This window comes from Terrapene carolina, unplaced genomic scaffold (assembly GCF_002925995.2).
Source record: "Terrapene carolina triunguis isolate 2854851 unplaced genomic scaffold, T_m_triunguis-2.0 Scaffold42, whole genome shotgun sequence".
Taxonomy (NCBI): domain Eukaryota; kingdom Metazoa; phylum Chordata; order Testudines; family Emydidae; genus Terrapene; species Terrapene triunguis.
Genome location: NW_020664393.1, coordinates 859,505 through 882,037, shown reverse-complemented (window position 1 = coordinate 882,037; position 22,533 = coordinate 859,505).

The window sequence follows — 22,533 nt, the reverse complement described above, 5'->3', positions numbered from 1 at the left end:
TTGAATACTGTTTGCACATCTGGGTGCCCCATATCAAAAAAGATATATTGGAATTGGAAAAGTACAGAAAAGGGCAACAAAAATTATTAAGGGTATGGAATAGCTTCCATATGAGGAGAGATTAATAAGAATGGGACTTTTCAGCGTGGAAGAGAGACAACTAAGGGGGGATATGATAGAAGTCTATAAAATCATGACTGGTGTGGAGAAACTAAATAAGGAAGTGTTATTTACTCCTTCTCATAACACAATAACTAGGGGCCACCAAATGAAATTAATAGGCAGCAGGTTTAAAACAAACAAAAGGAAGTATTTCTTCACACAACGCACAGTCAACCTGAGGAACTCCTTACCAGAGGATGTTGTGAAGTCTGAGACTACACCAGGTTTAAAAAAACTGGATAAGTTCATGGAGGATAGGTCCATCAGTGGCTATTAACCAGGATGGGCAGGGATGGTGTCCCAAGTTTCTGTTGGCCAGACGCTGGGAATGGGTGACAGGAGATGGATCACTTGATGATTACCTGTTCTGTTCATTCCCTCTGAATGAAGCACCTGGCATTAGCCACTGTCAGGAGACAGGATACTGGGCTAAATGGACCTTTGATCTGACCCATTTTGGCTGTTCTTATGTTCTTAACCTTGGCTGCTGTGTAGAGGGTCCCTGAGCTGGAGCCCAGAGCAGAGGGTGGGCCAGAGTTCCCCTGGCAGCCACTGTGGGAGTGGTACTGTGAGGCAGTGAAGCAGAAGATAGCCTGAGACAGCTGGAGAGCAGGACCTTTGATACACTTCCCCCCTGGAAGGGGAAACCACAATAGTGGCCAGAGGGCTGAGCCACAAAGAGGACGCTGCAGCTTCTGAGAGTGAGAGAGGGGCTACAGAGGCTAACTTGATGGGGTGTAACTGCTGGAAGTGGTATCAGCCTGACCAAGCTAATCCACAAAACTGCCAAGAAGTGGTGCCATCCAGCGGTGAGTAGAGCAACCTGTTATACCAAGGCTTCTAAAGCTCCCTATGTGCTCTCCTTGTTTTCTTTAGAGGGAGGTTTCAGAACAAGAAGTGGAAGAGCAAGTAGGATAGTGCTGATTTGGTCTGTTTTGGAGGAATGATACCATGGGGCCCTCAGTCTAACCCAGACTGACCCACTGAAATCACTCAGAAAGGACTACCTATGGAGGCTCATCGGCTTGTGAGGTGGGGACGGGAAGAAAAGTACCTCCAAAACAAAGGAAGTTGTGTGACTGTCAGCAGGAGCTATTATTATTAAGAGAAGATGGCCTAGAAGTTGCCTGCATAGTGTGGAAAGGCAGAAGGAGTTAGACCTGAGAGAGTGGGTAGATAGGTAAGCAGGGAGATCTGGAGTAGTAATGTGAATGTTGATCTGGAGTAGTAATGTGAACCAAAGCATGGGGAAAAAAGAACAAATAGTTCATGGAATAGGTGATTGTATTATTAGACTGAGCTAGAAGGATAACTAGGGTAAAACACTTTTCCTCAGTTGGCAATGTGTGGATAAGGAGATGCCTGGAGCAGGGATGCAGCCATTCCTTAGCATTTTTCCTTCTAAAAACCTGTGGGAAAACGTTGGGATTGGGATTGAAGAGCAGATGCTAGTGGGTAGGTCCTCACACCACTGTGAGGCTGAGGCATGTGACTTTGCATAGACGGTGTTAGCTTCTGGGAAGTGTCCTGAGATCTGCATGGATTCTGAGACATCCAGAGGTTCAGAGGACTGACCCATTTCCTGTTCTGCAGTTTGGGCTTGGACACATCCTGCCTCTCCTACAGAAAAGCTCTCTGTTTCCTATCCCCTATAGAGATTTCCCGTGTGCGTGAGAGGATCATATTGCAGAGAACTGAATGAATACAATTATATTAGATTAACTTACTTGGCTCACGGCATATTTATGAGCATATCACAATTCTCTAGTCTTTGTCATTTAATAAATAACTTTGCTAATATTTTATTCTATGGATTGATTGCAAATATCTGATATTTAAGATATGTTGCTTAGCTATGGTTAGTTAGATAAGTCATGTAAGGCCCTTCATTTTCAGTTTTTATTTTGCTTAAAATTTCTCAGGAATTTATTAGTGTTTATTTCAAAATTTTTTAAAATGGGTGAAAATCAGTAAAAACCAAAAATGAAGGGCAGTGGGGGGGGGGGTGCCCAGGACTCACATGTTGCCCTGGGTCCTGGGGGAGGTACTCATGATGTAGCAGCTGAGGAAGTCTTCCATTCCCGGAAGCCTGTTGCTGACACAATTGGGTGGTCTCAGCTGCCAGGACCTAGCTCTCTGCCAATTTCACTCCCCCATGCACAGAGGAAGTGTACAGGGCCATGCTGAAGGCCTGGGGTCAGACTGGGGACATGCTGAAGGGCCAGGGTCAGGAGGCGTCTCTGTATGGCACAAGGGCTAGTACTCACAGGATAGAGCCTTCTGATCCTTGTGAGCCCATGGCTGCAACTAGGGTTGCCAGGTGTCCTGTTTTTGACTGGAACGCTCGATCGAAAAGTGACCCTGGCAGCTCTGGTCAGCACTGCTGACCAGGCCATTAATGGTCCGGCTGGCGGAGCAGCGGGGCTACGGCAGGCTCCCTGCCTGCCGTGGTTCCGCACGGCTCCCGGAAACAGCCGCATATTCCCCCTCAGTCTCCTACACATAGGGGCAGCCAGGGGGCTCCACACGCTGCCCCCACCTCAAGCGCCAGCTCCCATTGGCTGGGAACCGCAGCCAATGGGAGGTGCGGAGGTGGAACCTGCAGATGGGGCAGCGTGCAGAGTCATCTGGCCACACCTACGCATAGGAGCCGGAGGGGGCACATGACGCTGCTTCCAGGAGCCACTTGAGGTAAGCGCCGCCTGGAGCCTGCACCCATGACACACACCCCCATGCCCCAACCCCCTGCCCCAGCACTGATCCCCCTCCTGCCCTCCAAACCCCTCGGTCTCAGCCCAGAGCACCCTCCTACACCCCAAACCCCTCATCCCCAGCCCCACCTCAGAGTCTGCACCCCCAGCCAGAGCTCTCTCACACCCCTGCACCACAACCCCCTGCCCCAGCCCAGAGCCCCCTCCTATACTCTGAACACCTCAGCCCTAGCCTGGAGCCCCCTCCTGCACCCAAACCTCTCATCCCTGACCCCACCCCAGAACCTGCACCCCCAGCCAGAACCCTCACCTTCTTCCTCATCTCAACCACTGCCTCAGCCCCCTCAGCCCCCTCCTGCACCCTGAACTCATTTCTGGCCCCACCTTGGAGCTCGTACCCCCAGCCGAAGCCATCAGCCCCTTCCTCACCCCAACCCACTTCCCCAGCCTGGTGAAAATGAGTGAGTGAATGAGTGAGGGTGGGGAGTGCAAGTAACAGAGGGAGGGGGATGGAGTGAGTGGGGGTGGGGCCTCAGAGAAGGGGCAGGGCAGAGGTGATGCCTTGGAGGAGGGGTAGGGCAGAGGGTGAGACAAAAGGGTGTTTGGTTTTGTGTGATTAGAAAGTTGGCAACCCAAGCTGCAATGCTCTGTGGTCTCTGCAGTCAGCATCATGTTCATCTCCCTCCCTCACTGTGCAGAGGAAGCAGATGTGGCCACACTGAAGTCTGGCAGGGACTGTAAGGGGGAGCCAAGTCCCGAAAAAGCCAAGATCTCGGTGAAAACTGGTAAAGCCAGAATACTGGCTTCTTCAAAATCTAGGATTTTATTTTTGTAAATGTGTAAATACCAAAAATGAAGGGCCTTAGTCTTATAGTATTGTTTAAATATAGTATTGTTTCTTTTTCCTGATTGGATAAAACCCGCCAGTGCCAATACTTTATTATTTATTATTTGTATTATGATGATGCCTAGTGGTTGTGATCAAGAATCGGAGCTGCATTACATTAGGTGTTGTACACACACATAAGTAAAATATGGTCCCTGTCTCAAAGAACTTACAATGTGCGCAGATGATGCGAGACAACAAGTTGGTATGACAAATAGGTAGGGGAAGTGTAAGGTAATAGTGAGATGGGTATGATTAACGTAACAAGCAGTTGTCCTATCATCTGCTGTTTAAGAATTGTCAGTTGTATTGTAGACATCATGGCAGAGGTAAGTTTTAAGGAGAGATTTAAAGGAGATTAATGTAGTGCTTCGCAGATTTGTTGTTTTTTACAGGCAGCTGCTCCCATGCATAAGTGGCATGGGAGAAAGCACAAATATGTTTGTGGACAAAATGGACTGATGGGTGATGAAGGTTGGCATTTATTGGCAGAGCATATATGGGGCTTGATGACTCAGTGCCAAATAAGGGATGGTGAGTACAATGAAACTATGCAAATAAGGACCTTAAAAGAGGAGACTAGTAAATCTGGAATTGCCATGTTGGAATGTATGATTTGTTTCTTATTTATTCTTCTGCAACTTTTATATTTGCTTTCTGCAAACATCTGAGCTAATGAAACTTGATGTCTCAGATGTTTGCAGGAAACGAACAAGTGCTGTGAGCGCAGCCAAAACAAAGTCACTGAAAAATGTACTATGCATGGGAATTTGTTTGGATTATTCACTCAGGCCTAATTTGAATCTAAATTTTGAATGTCTGTGTTTGAATTCAATCAGACCTCAAGGTTACTTTCTTGTTTTGATTATTTAATTGGTCTTCTTCCCCAGTGAAGCAGCCCAGTCCACTCTAGAGCTTTGTGCTTCCTGCTACTATGACTTTGTCTCACTAATGAATTAGGAGGACATCTCCTGACATGAGACCCAGATCCTATGGATTCATCCTACTATAAAACAAAGATACCTGATGGTGTGTTAAGGGAAACTGTTTAATATCAAAAGATATCCAGGGGGTCTCATCCATAAAGGACACATTGGAAGGCTGAAACCACTAGAAATGTATCAGGAGAGTAAAAAAAGTCCTATTTATACATTTGAAAAAAGTTAATCATTCCAATGATGTTACTGGGTTATTAAGTCCTTTGCTGTCTTTCTGCTTTCACTCTAAAATACCCAAATATCTAGACAGTAACCATTGCATCTTTAGCGTGATGGTGAGGATAGGAATAATGTTGAAATTTGATATAGACACAGATCCCTCATTAATGCTTAAAGCAACCAATTGAAAAGAAGACCAGCATTTCTGACAATGAGTTCACTATTTCTCAAGGTGATTGGTAATCTGATTTTTCCCACCTCCGCCAAAATTCAAAATTAAATCGCCCACTGTCTGTCAAACCGAACTTAATCTTTACAGTTACTTTCAAAGCTGTGGGATAGTCTTTTGTAAATGAAATTTCCTTGTTACATGATAAAAATTACACTGCAGTTCTGAAACCTAATTTAGGGTCTATGGACTTTCAGCTCCATAAATCATCAGCATGGCCTTCAACTGAACTATGCGCACCACTTCTTGCAGATTGTAATATATAATATAACTACAGTATATAAAATATAAGGTTTAGTAACAGTCTCTTAAAAATCAGTTTCAGGACAGCACTTATAAAAAATATCCTTTCTATTGGGATAATACTATGATATAAAACTTGAAATCCTATTAAGATGACTTATGCTTTGCACATACTCTTTGGAGATTGACTTCGGTTAAAGTGAGAGAAAGAGACTTCTTAACCTTTAAATAGCCCCAATCCACTGATATACTTAGAAGTACTTCTTGTAATCATCCAGAGTTACATAACTAACTATCCTTATGCCACCTCCAAAGTATTTCTTTAATATGAAGACAATTAAAAACAGTGGGCCCAAATGTTCATCTTGAGCTGTGCATAGAAGGCACTCTTTGTAAGTGGATCTGTTCTTCCAACTCAAAGGGAAAAGGTCCCCTTGCAGAGACCATTTTCCAGACGGTGCTTCATGGCTCCACAAACCTGTGTTTGGGGAAGGAGTTGGCAGTCCATAAACCTGGACTATTGGGGAGGTTGAGGGAAGGATTTAGGGAGACTCACATCATTTCTCCACCCATCCTCCAATGATATTCCTCAGAAATGTAATACACTGCTAGGATGTCCAGTCCCCTTACTTGTGTCCCTGGGAACATGCATTTATAGGAATAGCCCTGACAGAGTGAGACAAAGGGCCATAAGGCACACAAAGCTATTCTGTGGGGTTTATTGGCCTAAACTTATTCCATGGGCTCCCTGTTTGAAAAGTTCTATTTACTCATATAGTACATCCAAATGTATGTGTTTCATGTACATTATGTGTTCATGTGTAGAATTTGCAGGTTAGGTACTGAACTCAGATAATTTTGCTCATTGTACTTTTCTCTAATTACCTCTAGAATTAACAATAAAAGATGATAGGGATATGCAGATGCAAAAACAAATACAACTTGGGTATAATATGGACTCAATTGTCATCAGAACTACATGCTTCAGACTACTTTTCAGGAGCTAATCACATGACATGTTGGCAGAGCGCTTGATTGCAACATGAGAGACTCTCAGGTTCAGTACCAGTCCTAGTATCCACCATCCCTGCTTATCAGCGATTGTTTCCTCACAAACTCCCCTCAAGTCCTGTCCTCTGCCCAAGCTTCATATTACTGCTTCTTTTTCTCCTTTGCCTCATCTCAGTTTCCTGCTTTTTTTCCTGCTAGCCACTTGTGAAGAATGTAGGAATTATTTGCTTTAATTTCTATAAATGTCAATGCACAAATGTGTGTATGTGGGTTTGGTGTTTATTGTATTGCTGGCTAAAAGATAGCTAAGAGTTAAATTCTGCAGGAACTCAAAAGAATGGTTGTAGAAAGAATTAAATTGCCTTGTGCTCAAATGGACAACGGACAATCTATTACATGAAAACTACCTCCAGTCTCCCCTGGAGAAACACATAAACCAGTCTGGACCAGGTTCAGAGCTCCTGGTCAGAAAAAGGAACTTTGAATTGGATAAAAGGCAGCCTGTGAACTCAGACATACACTGACTGGGGGTCAGACAGGCCTAAAGGCAGCAATTGCAGGGGCAACCTGTCTCACCCAGCCCCAATGCTCAGTGAGTGCCTGAGTTAAGTGGAAACTATTTAAACTGTCAAGGAAATGACTAAGTTGGGTAAGACAATATGTGATTAGGCTTTTGTCATTTTTAACTCTCTTCTCTCTGCTTGTGATGGTGTATGGATAAATAAATCATATTCTGTTTTGACCAAGTTGTTTTATGTCACTACTTTTACCAGTTGGTCACAGCTCTTGGAAAGGATTCTAAAACAGGGGCTAAATCCAGTTGCACCTACTGGAGGCAAATACAGTTGGTAAACGGGGTGCTGTAGACTACAGGTGGGGTGAATCACAGGATTCCATTTTGAGAGAAGTGCAGTTATAGGCCTACAAAGAGGAATATCCAGTGCAACTCGCCCCTAACCACAATACTCCTGCGCTTGGAATAGATGACTTCATTCTATGCATCATCACATTATTTCTTCCCCTAAAGTCCAATTCATTCTCATATCTTGCATCTGAAGAAGTGAGGTTCTTACCCACGAAAGCTTATGCTCCCAATACTTCTGTTAGTCTTAAAGGTGCCACAGGACCCTCTGTTGCTTCATTCTCATAGTCTTCCAACACTGATCTGCAATGGGACACAGTCTGTTCCCACTTCCATAGCCAGTCCTTATTTGTTTACAATTATCTGCCTAATTAGAGGTCCAGTCCTGCCTAGTGCCACATACTTTGAACATCCATTGAACTCAAGCGCTTGGCATCTCTCAGGGTCAGACCCTCAGAGCAAGACTTCCAAAACAGGGTGTTTTTAAGTGCCCATATTAGTGACCCAATTTCCAGAGGTGCTGATCAGCCAGCTCCTAATGAATCATAGAATCATAGAATATCAGGGTTGGAAGGGACCTCAGGAGGTCATCTAGTCCAACCCCCTGCTCAAAGCAGGACCAATTCCCAACTAAATCATCCCAGCCAGGGCTTTGTCAAGCTGGGCCTTAAAAACCTCCAAGGAAGGAGACTCCACCATCTCCCTAGGTAACGCGTTCCAGTGCTTCACCACCCTCCTAGTGAAACAGTGTTTCCTAATATCCAACCTAGACCTCCCCCACTGCAACTTGAGACCATTGCTCCTTCTTCTGTCATCTGCCACCATTGAGAACAGCCGAGTTCCATCCTCTTTGGAACCCCCTTTTAGGTAGTTGTAGGCTGCTATCAAATCCCCCCTCATTCTTCTCTTCTGGAGACTAAACAATCCCAGTTCCCTCAGCCTCTCCTCATAAGTCATGTGCTCCAGACCCCTAATCATTTTTGTTGCCCTCCGCTGGACTCTTTCCAATTTTTCCACATCCTTCTTGTAGTGTGGGGCCCAAAACTGGACACAGCACTCCAGATGAGGCCTCACCAATGTCGAATAAAGGGGAACGATCACGTCCCTCGATCTGCTGGCAATGCCCCTACTTATACAGCCCAAAATGCCATTAGCCTTCTTGGCAACAAGAGCACACTGTTGACTCATATCCAGCTTCTCGTCCACTGTGACCCCTAGGTCCTTTTCTGCAGAACTGCTACCTAGCCATTCGGTCCCTAGTCTGTAGCTGTGCATGGGATTCTTCCGTCCTAAGTGCAGGACTCTGCACTTGTCCTTGTTGAACCTCATCAGGTTTCTTTTGGCCCAATCCTCTAATTTGTCTAGGTCCCTCTGTATCATTTCAACCCAACATAGAAATGTTGGGTTGAAATGAACACCAGGTGGTCACCTACTCCAGCTGCTTGCACTGAGACAGGACCAAGTATACCTAAACCAACCCTGATAGGTATTTGTCCAACCTGTTCTTAAAAACCTCCAGCGATAGGGATTCCACAACCTCCCTTGCAAGCCTATTCCAGAATTTAATTACCATTATAGTCAGAACGTTTTTCCTACTATCTAACTTAAATCACCTTTGCTACAGATTAAGGTGATTATTACTTCTCCTACCTACAGTAGACATGGAGGACAATTGATCCCCATCCTCTTTATAACATATTTAAAGACTATCAGGTCCCCCCCCTCAATCTTTTTTTCTCAAGACTTCGCATGCCCAGTTTGTTAACCTTTCCTCATAGGTCATGTTTTCTAAACCTTTTTATCATTTTTGTTGCTCTCCTCTGGACTCTATCCAATTTGTCCACATCTTTCTTAAAGTGGTGCCCAGAACTGGACACAATATTTCATCTGATGCCCTACCACGGCTGAGTAGAGCAGAAAAATTGCCTCTCATGTCTTACATACAATACTCTTGTTAATACATCCCAGAATGATATTAGCCTTTTTCACAACTGCATCACATAGTTGACTCATATTAAATATGTGATCTACTATAACCCCACATCCTTTTCGGCAGTACTACTGCCTAGACAGTTATGCCCCATTTTGTATTTGTGCAATTGAATTTTTCTTCCTAAGTGTAGTGCTTTGCATATGTCTTTAGTGACTTTAGTCTTCTTGATTACAGACCAATTCTCCTATTTATCAAGGTCATTTTTCACTCTAATCAAATGAAGATAGATAGTGGATAAGGACCATGTCTTCCTATATGCTTCTGGAGTGCCATGTACATCTACTATACTACAAGGCACTGAAAAATAAAAGTGTGATTATTAGAAAAATAGTTAACAAACTTTACATATCTTCCCTGAGTGCTCTTGTGGTGATTACATCAGTACAGGTAACTTTTTTCTGACCCTTTCCAAATGCCTGGCCTGCATACAAACTCTGAACTAAAGACCAACAGCTCTAGAAAGTCAGATACTGGAAGAAAAAAATGTCTTTACCACAGCAGCATTATTTTATATTACAGCCCCATCTGCCCACATTAGACCTTTGCATGACTTGTAGCAATGCAAACTGAGACAAGAACAAATCCAAAAGCACCCCAACATGACAGGCTACATTGCTTCTAAAATATTCACTGCACCATAAAGTTTTGGTCTTAACACCCCTCTCTACATCAATTTGTTAATAGTGTTATAAAGATAGTACTGAAAATGGAGACTAGGGGATTAAATGACTACAGATAATTTTTAAGAGGAAAATCGTCTTTATTGTGTTCTTAGAAATAAAGATGACTCATATAGTCCTTAGCAAGAAAACATTTGCTCACTAAAGTCACCTCAGCATGACACTAAATTCTAAATATAGGAATATTATAAGAGGTAAATGTTTTCTTTTTAAGGTCACCAGACGTACTATTTTAGTCCAAGTATTTTGATCACATATGGAGAACAAGTTTGATAACTCAGAGAGACGTTACCACTCTTTCTGCAGAGTAACAGCTATAATGTTTCTCTCCTAAGAGAGAAACATTTCAAGTTCTTTATATGCAGTATTTAATTGACCTACCAGTGAACATGAGAGAAGCCCAATGATTTTCCCCAGGTGTATTACACCTACAGTAATACTAGCACTAAGTAACTGTGGGCTGATTTACTAGGCTATTATTTTTCTCTTTTATTTCTTGTACTTCATAAATATTGGATTTAGTTATTCTCACCAGTCTGTGTCAATTTCCCATAAATATAGAAACCCAGTAATTATTTATCATTAAAAAAATTCAGTACATTTTGAAAACGGCTAAGTTGGTTAAAAATTACTATTCCCTCTGCAACCTGAATATTCTCAAAATGGAAAAAAGAAAATTCTGTCCCAATTTCCTCATGACAGATGAATCCCAAAGTATTCTGACTTAAATTCAAACCACACTGGTTTATTGCCAAGGAACAGAATACTTTGCAAGGGCAAGTCATGAGATATAGATTTTTTTTAAAATTTCAGAGTATTACTGTTATTAGACATAGCAATTTGAAAATACTAAACTGTCATCATTTCCAACCTTCTTTCCAGAATTGTGAGACACACAGGAAACTTAGGGCCTGAATCTGTTCTAATTTACCGTACACAGATATAAATCAAGAAGAATTCCATTAAAGTCAGTGGAGTTCCACCACTATAAAATCAGTGTAAATTAGATCAGAATCAGGACTTTGGTTTTAGTATCAACCATTGCTTTTTAAATGTTATTGTTAACTTCATTTTTTTAACAAATAATATATTATGGTAGTAGATCAAAACTATAACTGGGTTCAAAAAAGAATTGGAAAAGTTCATGGAGGATAGATCCATTAGTGGCTATTAGCTAAGATGGTCAGGGACACAACCCTATGCTCTGGGGTCCCTAGCCTCTGACTGCCAGAAGCCGGGACTGACCAACAGAGATTTGATCACTCGGTAATTGCTCTATTCTGTTCATTCCCTCTGAAGTGGCTACTGGGCTAGATGGACCATTGGTCTGACCCCGTATGGCCATTCTTGTGTAGCTCCCAAAAGCCTCAGACAAGGTTGGCATGCCACTGTACAAACTCTTAGGAAAACATGACTTCTACTCAGGCCTGCCGACAGCAATTCCAGACCCCAAGGTTGTTGCTAGGGTGGGGGGGAGGAGGGGCAGAAGTGACGAATCTGTCACTTCTGGGACCGCCTGTCAATTCCAGGACCAACCGCGCTGGCCAATTGTGCCGGCCCGCGGGGTCCCTCAAAGCGCGGGGCCTGGAGCGGTCGTGTGCACCTAGGAGTCCTGCGGCCCGCCCAGGCAATTAGAAAGGGCCCAGGGCTCCCGGCTGCCACTACTGCGGCAGTGGCTGCGGCCGGGGGCCCCGGGCCCTTTTAAATCGCCTGGGCCCCTGGGCAATTGTCCCCTTTGCCCCACCACCCCTCCTGTTGGCGGGCCTGCATCTTCTCCAAAGAGCTCACAAGGCTCTGATCCTGCAGAGGCTTGGCATACAAATTTAACTTTCAGACAAAGTCAGAACTTCCATGGGATGGCTCACATGAAGCAAGTTACTTATGTATGTAACTCTTTACGGGATCAGGGACCTAATTTATGACGAGACAATATGGGAGTGTGATAATCGATGGGAGCGAAGAGTGAAAGGAAGGATAAGAGTAACAGTAATAAGATCACCCAATTGCATAGTTTAACAATGAGCGTAACTTGATGGATCTGAATGATTAAGCTTTTTATTTTTAAATGTAAATAAATATCAGAAATCCCCTTGCCTTTTACCTTGCTTTACTAATTACTATGAGGGAATTTACAGGCTATAAAATATTTTTAAATAGACAATAAGGATTTCTCAGTTACTTTTTTTCCCCTAAAAGGTGACAAATGGCAATATTCCAGTGGTAGGTATCAAACTCCATTTCTAAAGCGCTGTAAGAGCAGCAGTTGTTTTTTATTGTTGATTCTTCATTTTCTTTCTTTGTTCCTCCCTCTTTCTGAAGACTGCGAGGATTTTTAATGTAATTCTGGCCCTCAGATGCAATGCTGTAAACAGATTGGTGTTGTCAGGGAATTACATCCAATCTGTGTTCAGCTTTGAAGGGAAATTGTTTATGATTAGGTGATTTACACTTGAAGTGGGCAGAAGATGGCAAGGCCTATAATTAGAAGGGGGGAAATTTATCTCCCAACAGCATGTTCCTCCCTCTGAGAAGAGTCCTGGAGTGAGGAAAGGGCAGATGTAAACAGACTCTCCAAGCTGGCTGAATCTGCACCTGGGCTTGATTGAGTCTGGGTTACTGCTGCCAGGAACAACAGTTGGACCTCAGCCTAGTTGGGAAAGACAAAGTCCGTTGCCACTGTCTTCTTTGCTTGGCTCCTCTGCTGTGTTTTTAAAAATATTTTGCTTAAACACATCTGCCTCTTCTGACTCACTTGGCCTTATGTGTGTGAACGAGCTGCACCACATTACCTGCTTGTGCGACTGACTAGCTCACAGGCTAATGTTACCTGAGTTAAAAAGAGAGAACTGGAAAAACAAGCCAGTGCTAAACCAAATCTGTTGTTTGAGGTTTAATAATGAGAGATTATAAATGCCCCACCCCTCCTGCACCAGAAATCGGAGCTGTCCAGATGACATTGCCCTATAAAGGAATAGCTCTATCTGTGCATCTGGGAGCTGCTCCTGAGCGGTGGCTCTGCCTGTTCCCAATATAGAGCAGTTGCTAAAAGCCATTTTACAAATATTTCCTACCACAGTTGACAGTCTTGGGCACCTTAGTGCAGCCAAACTACCTACATTTGGCAATGTGTCAAGCACTCTGGGGCAAAGACACAGGGGAGGTAGAATCCAGAGTTTGGCCATCATTAGGAAAAGGTGTGAAACCTTCCTCTTTGAAAAAGCCTTTCCACCATAAGGATGACAGACACCCCTTTCTACCACAAACCCTTTCCAACCAAAACAACCCCCAAACCATACTCCAAGTAGAGATTTTACCCCAAAAAGACGTGTCAGACTCCATGAAGTCCAGTAGGAACTTTACTAGTGCTGTTGGTTTTAGGTAGAAGGTACTCCGATACTGTGCTGATGGGCAGCAGTATAAAACCCTAAGCCCAATAGACAGATTAGATAGATAAGTGGCTTGTACATACTCCATTCAGGGTTTCCTGGGCGCTGTTCTTGCCCTGGGCGCAGGCTAGGACAGCCAAGAAGTCCGCCGTAACTTATGTCCTGTTGCAATGACCCCTTTGGGCCGTAGCAGTGGTGCCTGGGCATAAAAGCCACGTGACCTTGCCTCTTTCTGCCCCAACATACTCCCTCCTTTCTCCAGTCCTATAGTGACCCGTGTCCTTGGAGGAAGTTCCTATGTCAGAAGCACAACCTATGCCAGCGGTATTTTCCGTATAAAGTTTCACCTGCCCTGTGGCTTCTTTTTGCATCAGCTAAGCTCACAGCAGGTATAAGTGACATGGTGCTTTACAGCAACAGCGCCCGGAGCCCATCTACACTAGGCTCCAATACAGGTAACATGGTGGAGCTGAGCCAGAGTCAATAAGGATAATATTTTTGCAAAATTGCCCTTCTGTAGAGCGGGCAAGAGATTGTGATTTGTTTCAGCTGTGGTTGTTTATAATCACAGCTCCTCATGTAAAAAATACTACTAGTCCACCATATTTTAATTTTGTTTCTTTTTAAATGCTATATCAGAATGTGTCAAGTTCAGATTCAGAGGAGTTACAGTTTTCAGGTTGTGAAATTGTCATTTGACTTCTGACTCAACCCCAGCCAAACGTAATTTGTGTCACTTAACAGAATAACAGACAGATGACAGAAACAAACAAGTTCTTTCTAAGAAGGCTACTGCTTATTTTTCCTTTTGGAATGCTTGTTTATCTCTGGCTTTCAAACAGAGACACCGGAAATGGTGCAGGTCCATTTGTTAAAATTACATTTGAAAAAAATAACGTATTGAAATTTTTTACAATAGAAAAATAGAAATGTATCCAAACCAAAATTCCAACCCTCAAAGCCTTAACACTTTGCGATAGCTCCAGTCTAGCTGATTGGCTGACCAGCCCACTGCTGTTGCTAGCACTTCTTTTTTTAAAAAAAGCAGTTCTTTGCCACATATTTATCCAGTTTTTGCATGCATGCCATGTCCTTGTGGTAGCAGTGCTGTACGTGTAATGTGTATTTTTCAGCAATTGTTTCATTTCTGCAAAAAAACACATAGTGTACAATAATTGTATATCACAATGGCTTTGGAGCAAGGATTCATGGTAGTCCCAAAAGGAGACTGACCTTATTCCCTTTTGAACTCCTCTAGAGTACATCACTCTCTGCAGTTTCTTTAGCCTTCTCAGTGGTTTAAAAAGGAGAGAGCTCTGGGGAGTTATATGACCTCTATACGTGACTGGTAGACCTAGTCAAGAAGTGCTGTTAGTGCTTACTGAGTCTAAAGAACTACAGAGAAATGGGTTTAGAAAAACCTCCAAGGCTTAAAATTACTTCACAGCACCAGGCTAGGGCCAGGTTATTTGTAAAATATGTATCTTTTTTTTACCAGAAAACCTCATTTGCTGGTACATTTTCAATATAATGCATAGATAGAGAATAAACAGGGCAATACTATATGGAAATATAATGGCAAATAAACCCGATTTTAAAGAAATACTCTATGCCATAGGAAGTAAAAAAAAGCAGAGAGAGCACAGAGGAGTTAATAACAGCTGCAGCAATGGCAACAAGGTCTTTACTGGCGACTGCCATTATTCCACCCCAAAGTCTCCTCTCCTTCTCCCCAAATATATTTTACATAATTGCCCAAGGCCTGCTGCAATGAAGATGTAAGGAGGTCATGAAAAATGTCATTGTTTAAAAAATATATATACTAGAATTAATATAACACATAGTACACAATGTTACAGTAGAGCTCATTACAAAAATATAATAGATTTAAGGCTGAAAAGCTGTTTCTATGACAAATTTCTTCCAAATAGAAACTGTCTGTTTATTTAAAAAATAACAAGGAAGAAGTCTGAACACATTCAGACATTTGAAAGACATTTCTATGCAACACAGGAAAAATGGATTTGAAGAGTACAAAAATGCCAGTTCCTGGCTAATTACCATTAGGATATTGATACCAACTGGATATTGTAGTTTAATTCAGTTATGTGTCTAAAACCCACTAGCCAAGGGCATAATACTTCATACTATGTAAATTGGCAGCAAAACTGGCTTAAGCCTCCAGGCTGCTGTATCCCCTCCTTCCATTGCATTAAAAGGGATGGCGGGGACAATTCAAAACCTAGGATTTTTAATCTAGATTTTTAACGATATTCAGGCACTGTGATGGGGTATACAAACCCCACACTCTACAATAAGGGATTAAGGAGCTGCTCTGAGCTCAGCCAATTCTCTCCCCCTTTCCCCCCCACACACACCTGCAAGTCATGCACAGGCTGGGGGAGGAGCTTAGGAGGGGAGCAAAACAGCTCATTTGTTGGCAAACCAGGGAAGAGAAGAGACCTTCAACCCTCAGCTCCCAAGGAAAGGGGTGACTTCAGGCAGGGGCTTCCCAGACCACCTGAAGGCCACTCCCTGAGGTAAAGGAGGGCCAGATCCTGATGCATCCTGAGAGGAAATCATTCCACTCTATCTCTTATTAAGTTAGTTCAGGGGTTCTCAAACTGGGGGTCACGAGGTTATTACATGGGCGGTCACGAGCTGTCAACCCCCACACCAAATCCCACTTTGCCTCCAGCATTTATAATGGTGTTAAATATATAAAAACGTGTATTAATTTATAAGGGGGGAGGGTCACACTCAGAGGCTTGCTATGTGAAAGGGGTCACCAGTAAAAAAGTTTGAGAGCCACTGAGTTAGTTTATTTGCATGAATTGCCTTTGCTTTTTGCTCAGACTACCTGGGAAGAGGAGAGATTTTGAAGTGGCCTGGAGGCCCAAGTCCCAGGAAGAGGTAGGTCACTGCAGAAATGGAGCAGCCACTGTCAGGACACACCCAGCAGAGAGAGAGCTGCCATGCCACAAGGAGGCACTGGTGATGAATCAACCCCTTCACAACACCTAAAGATGCAGAGAGATGTCTGGTAGGATTTTCAAAAGTACCTAGGTGCCTAACTCCCATTGAATGCCTATTTTCATCTGTAGGCACTTAAGTACCTTAAAATTCTGGCCCCTAATGGCTTACTGGCCATATATTTTTGTTTATGTTAGCAGGCTAGTAAACTGGGAACAGAATTCAGAGTTTTTATTTACCTCTTATGTCCAATATTCAAGTTCTTTTCTGAGCAATGAGGGACTGTCTGGGTGATTGGAGAATGAGCTGTGAATGAAACAGGGAATCAGATGAAGTTCAAAACAGTGCAATGTTGGAGTTTATCACTACAGTGTTTTAAATTTTTCACTGCAACTTATAGATTTTTGTGGGCACTGTCTCTACAGCACTGAAGTATAGTTGATTTGTGCTTCTTTTTGTGTAAACACAGCACAAACACATATATAGTATAGTGTACAATTAGTTCTCTTGAATACTGTTAGGAAATGTCTGGTATGTTAAAGGTCGCCTTTGCTAACATAGACCTTGATTCAGCATTTGCCTAACTTTAAGTATCGTTAAGTAGTAAATTGAGTAGTCTTCTTAATTTCAGTGAGATCACTCCTGTGCTAAAATTAGGCAAGTGCTTAAGTACTCTGCTGGGCGGCGGGGGGGGGGCATTGTCATTCTGCAATGCAGCATAAACTTCTTTTGACTAGGTAGAAGCTGAGATGCAAGGCCATGTAACACAAAACTTATGATAAGCTATACACTCAAAACTGAGATTCATTTAATCTGTTCACTGTATGATTCAAAATAACTAAGCTTGATAGCTGAAATTATAAAGCTATATGTAATTGTTGGAGTTAAAACACTGGTCTGGGACTTAGAAGAATCTGGTTTTGATTTCTGGCTCTCCCTCAGACTTCCCCTGAGGGAAGTCAGTCAGGCCCAATCCCCCCAAATCAGGCAACATTTTTAGATGCCTCGATTCATGGGTGCCCAGCTTAATAATTTTTGCACTGATTTTTGCTGACATCAAGCACCCACAGCTCCTATTGACTTGAAATGGAGTTGTGAGCACTCAGCACTTCTGAAATTCAAGGCCAACGTATTTCAGGTTAGGCACCCAAAAACTGAGACCCCCAAAGTTAGTAGCCACCTTCAGAAAACATTGACCTAAATTACCTCATCTGTGATTCAGATCCCCATTTGTAAAATGGGCAATTATAACACTACTCTTACCGTCTATGGGTTGTGTGAGACTAAATTAATGCACTTGAAGTTCTCAGTGCTGAACATCATAGACATGCCTATAAATAAATGAAATAAAAATTGTCATCTGTCTCCTGCCATGTACTTTGATAGCTCTTAAAAGCTTGCTCTTGCCCTTTAATACTCAGATGTTTATCTTGTAAAATCAGCTACTTAGTGTGCATGTGTGCATGGAGCCAGGAATGAAACTGATTTTATGATATGCAGCAGTACGCTTTATCCTGTCGGAATGAAGTATCAAGCCTCACCTTGTAAAGAATAAAGATTTTTCTTTTTCTTTTCTTTTTTTAAGTATTGAAACTGGGGATTGGATGAATGAGGAAGAGCCTGGATGGAACGAGCTGGTAATAGATAAGATACAGTGAAATGAAGGAAGAAATTTGTTTTGAGCCAAAGAATAAGAAACAGAACAAGATCTGAATGACAGAAGCTACTTGACAATTCAAACAGTAGCAAAAACCACAAGAGCAAGCAAGGGATTTGATGAAAAAGGTGAGTGCAACATGCAAGATAATCAAGACGCCGTCATGGGGAATAAAAAATATGGTGATTGGATAGATGCCAATTTGAGTGTGGGGCAAATGGTTGAATGTTAAATATATTGATTTGTGAATGACAGTGAGGGGAAAGATGATCATGCTGATGTAGGATATATATTAGTGCAAAACAAGAGCTGCTGTCGTTAGAGGTACAAAAACAACGAGGGATTGTATAATAAGATGCTCTACATAAAGAACAATGATCATTCAGTTATGCAGATAGAGAGAAATTGCACACTAGCAGAGTAAAAGAGTACTTATAATTATAAAAAAAATAACCTAGGTATTGTCAAAAAAATTGTAATATCAAGACAACCCCTGATTATGAAAGAGTAAATTTAGACTAAGCCACACAAAATATGACGATGCCTGAAAATCACAAATATGAGCAGAGTGATTCAGAACAGGAAAAAATAGTATTGTGTTTCGATATACAGTAAGGCCATTTTCAAATACAGGTGTCTGGGCATGTGTAAACCTTGCGTGACTTATCAGCATTGCCAGCTACATACCACCCCCATTAATGTCAGAATGGTCAGACAAAGTCCCATTGACTGAATTTAATTGGCACTACAGGTTGGAAAAATTAAGACACTAAGTTTGAAAACTATGCTGTAGTTATTCATGCATTTGTCATCTATGGACCAAATAATCTTACACATGAATGTCAGCTGTCAGGCAAGGGCCATGTATATTTGAGGAATGAAAGGCTTGTCATTCTTTGCCTGCAGTCCACCTACTCTACAGGAGGGATATTATTTTAGTGCAAGATCACTATGGAGCAAGCTACCCACTGAACTGAAATTTTGACTAACCTCAGGAAGTAAGGTTTAGATTAGGGTTCAATGGAACAGATCAGTCCCATGTGACACAAGATACAGGAACTATTATAGGAGATGAGTGAATAAAATATACCACTATGTATACTATTAATCAATTCCGAGGGAGCTATTGATTCAGTAAAATGAACTCTATATTAAACCCAAGGTAAAGGATACATTCATTTTAAAAAGAGGCTTAGATAAAAAAGCCAATGTCCAGTGTTTGACCTAGAGGAGAGGTCAAAATTACAAGGAAAGCAAGGAAACAGCATTTCCAACTGCTTGTCACAAATGTAACAATCATACATAGGGGGAAAACTGGGAAAGGGTTATCTCATACTCCTATAACCCTTCTGCCAGGTGGAGCCGGCAGCAACCAGGGCCGGGTTCAATATCTAGGGATTCCTTTTCAACAATACAACACAGAACCAACTTGAGCCTCCATCCAGTAACCTGGGAAAATTACACACCACTCTGGGTGCCTTTGAGAGGCAATACTTCCCCACTCGCAAGCACAAAGTCTGAGTGTAGAAAAGAATCTTTTAATGAAAGGAGGGAAGTCACCCAACATTAATTAGGGAAAATGTCACAAGCCGGATTCATAATCATAAAACTGTGAGCAGGACACCCACCCCAGAGTGAGTGGGGCAGTGTCTTCTGCTTCATGTTCTTGAGTTCTACAAGATCTACAGAAAAGTTCCTTTTCTGTGCCCCTCTTTGCTCCCTCACCATATCCCACTCACAGTGGTTGTCCTCAGTCAGTGAGGACCCAGGGTTCAGGTGTGCATCTATGTGAGTTCACCTCCCATACGGGGAAGAAGGCACCTGGCTTGCAATTGCTCTGGCTGGCCGCCCCGCCTGCCACTGTTTCTCACCACCTGGCCACCCCGCCAGCCGCGGTTCCTCTCCACTGGCTGTCCCACCAGCCGTGGTTCCTCACCACCTCTCCAGCTGCTCGTTGCCTTGCTCACCGCCTCACCAGACACTTGTTCACTGGCTAATTGTCAGTCACTTCTGCTGCCACCTGCCTCTCTGCTATCACCTTTGCAAATCAGTCTCTTAATAATTTTCAGCTCTTTGCAGGCTGGACAGAAACACTGCCCCATCTCAAGTGATTTCAGCTCTCATTTAAGCACTTTAACATAACAAAGAGGATCCTAATGAAGCTTATGTAGCTCTCTCTTTGAACAGCTGGAAGGAACAGGTTAACCACACTAGAGACCCTTAGAGAGAGAGAGAGTGCACACCTCCTGTCTAGGACACCTGTTCCCACTCCTCTTACTTTCACAGGGCTATGGCATTCGAGCCCCTGGCTTTCAGCTGCGGGTTACCCCCTCATTTGCAACAGGTTAAGCACAGTTCTGCTCCCCTTTATTCATACAATAAAGACAACAACATTGGTAAAAGCATTTCACTACCCCTGCATTCAGTACTAAAGTGATTTGTAACCCAACACCAGTCAAAGTTGATCACTTTGAGCAACACCGCTCTATCTGCTGGATATCTAAGCAGAGCAGGTGTGTTCATGTAAATGAAGTCTGCTCCTGAAGTCTCTTCCCCTCCCAGCTAGCTGTCAGGGAGAATTCATTCAGACCCTGCTTACAAGCCTCCATGCCTCCATGTAGTTCTGTTCACTTACAACATACTTTCTGTAGTATAAATCAGTAAAGCAAGCGTCTATATCATGAAAACCAGAAGTGAGACTACAGGCCACATTTTCAAGGGAGGGTGCAATAAATGAGCTCACAAAGCTGAGCATGCACCTGTTGGAACCAAACATAAGAACTTAGGCAGTGTGACTCTATGCATTGCAAAGCCTAACTTTTAGGCACCTTGTCAATCACAGGAATTACACTGTGATCCACACAGCCTGAGTTAGGTGCCTAAAATCCCTATACAATGAATGGGGAGAAGTAGGCAGCTCCCCCATAGTGTGCTGACTCTTTGTGGATCACAGTCTAAACTGCCTAACTAGCCAATGAGAGATGCTCAGGAGAGGGGTATGTCCCTCACAGAATTAGGTACTTAAGTCCAGGCTGCAGGGAGGCACCTATCTCTACTAGAGATCTATACCTGGGAACCCTCTCCTGGAGTCAGGTGGTTTAAGCAACTAAGATGTTTTTTGTGAGAATTTAAGCAAGTGCCTAATTCCACACAAAATGATTGAAGGAGGAGGAGCCACCTCCAATCTTTTATCTCAGTGGTTAGAGCACCCCAATGTGGTTCAGTTTCCTCTTCTGCCAGAGGGGGAAGAAAGGATCTGACTAGGGATCTCACACCTCTGAGGAGAGTGCTCTAACCACTGAACTATGGGATGTTCTGATATAGGGCTTCCTCAGTCTCTTCTGTTGAAGCAGTTCTGCTATGGATAAATAGTCATTAGAGCAGGGAGAACTGAAATCTGGGTTTCACACTTCGCAGGTGGGTGCTCTAAGCACCAGGCTACAGAGTCATTCTTGTGCTCTCTCTCATGTGCTTTCTCTCTTTATCTGGCCCAGTGACTAAGAATTTATCCAAAATGGAATGCCTTCAATAGGAGAGACTGAGGTACTACCACAGCCCAATGGTTAGAGCACGCTTCTGAAAGGTCTGGGAGCTCCCAATTCAAATCCTTTCTCGGCATCAGGCAGAGGAGGAAATTGAAGCTGGATGTCCTAGATCTCAGCTGAGTGTTCTAGTTCTATAAGGGCAGCAGCTCCTCCTCCAGACAGATTTTGAATGGGACCTGATCTGGTAGGTGGCCTTTGAGCATGCCTACCAGATCGGGCCATGCCCACAAGATAAGGCAGATGAATACTTATCTTCCCCAGTTCATGGATTGCTCTGGGGCTTAGCTGGAAGATATGTGTCCGGACTCTTAGAGTGAGGCAGCAGTTCATGTGCTCAGAGGCAGAAACTTAGATGCCTATGGAACTTTTACCTGAAAATTTAGGCACCGAGTGAGTTTAGGCACTTACAGAATTTGGTGGAAGATTTGAATCACATTGGAGCCTAAAACTGGGCCTTAGGTGCCTAAGTACCATTGTGAATCTAGCCCTAAGTAACTTAGAAGTCCAGGTCCCATTGACAACCAGTGACTTTAATAGACAACTTATTCTTCTCAATAAAAAGTGTCCTCAATTGATGAATAACATGCATGGAGGTATATTATTCTCTCATCTCCTGCAGTAGTTCATATATCATATGGGACTGATCTGCTGATGGAATCCTGACCTAAATCTTGGTTCTGCTGGTTAATCAAAATCCCAGATCATTTAATTAGTTGTTCCATGGTGGATCATAGTCAAAATAATATGACTATCGTTCTTTGAATGTATTTTGCTGTATTTGTGTTACTTGGGCATTTTTGAAAAGTTTGCCCCAGAAAACCAACTGGAATGCTTCTAGATTGAAATTTTCATCTGCATCCTTCTGTTGTCACATTTAAAGTTTAAAAAATTAAAAAGCTGAAAGTTTCCCCATATAACAAGCTCTGAACATCCAGATATAATTCCTTCCTTCCTCATCTAACTAGTCAAAATGAAGCCAAGGACATCACAAATAAAGAGAGCTCATTTTTCATACAGAAATGTACTGTATCGTCCAGT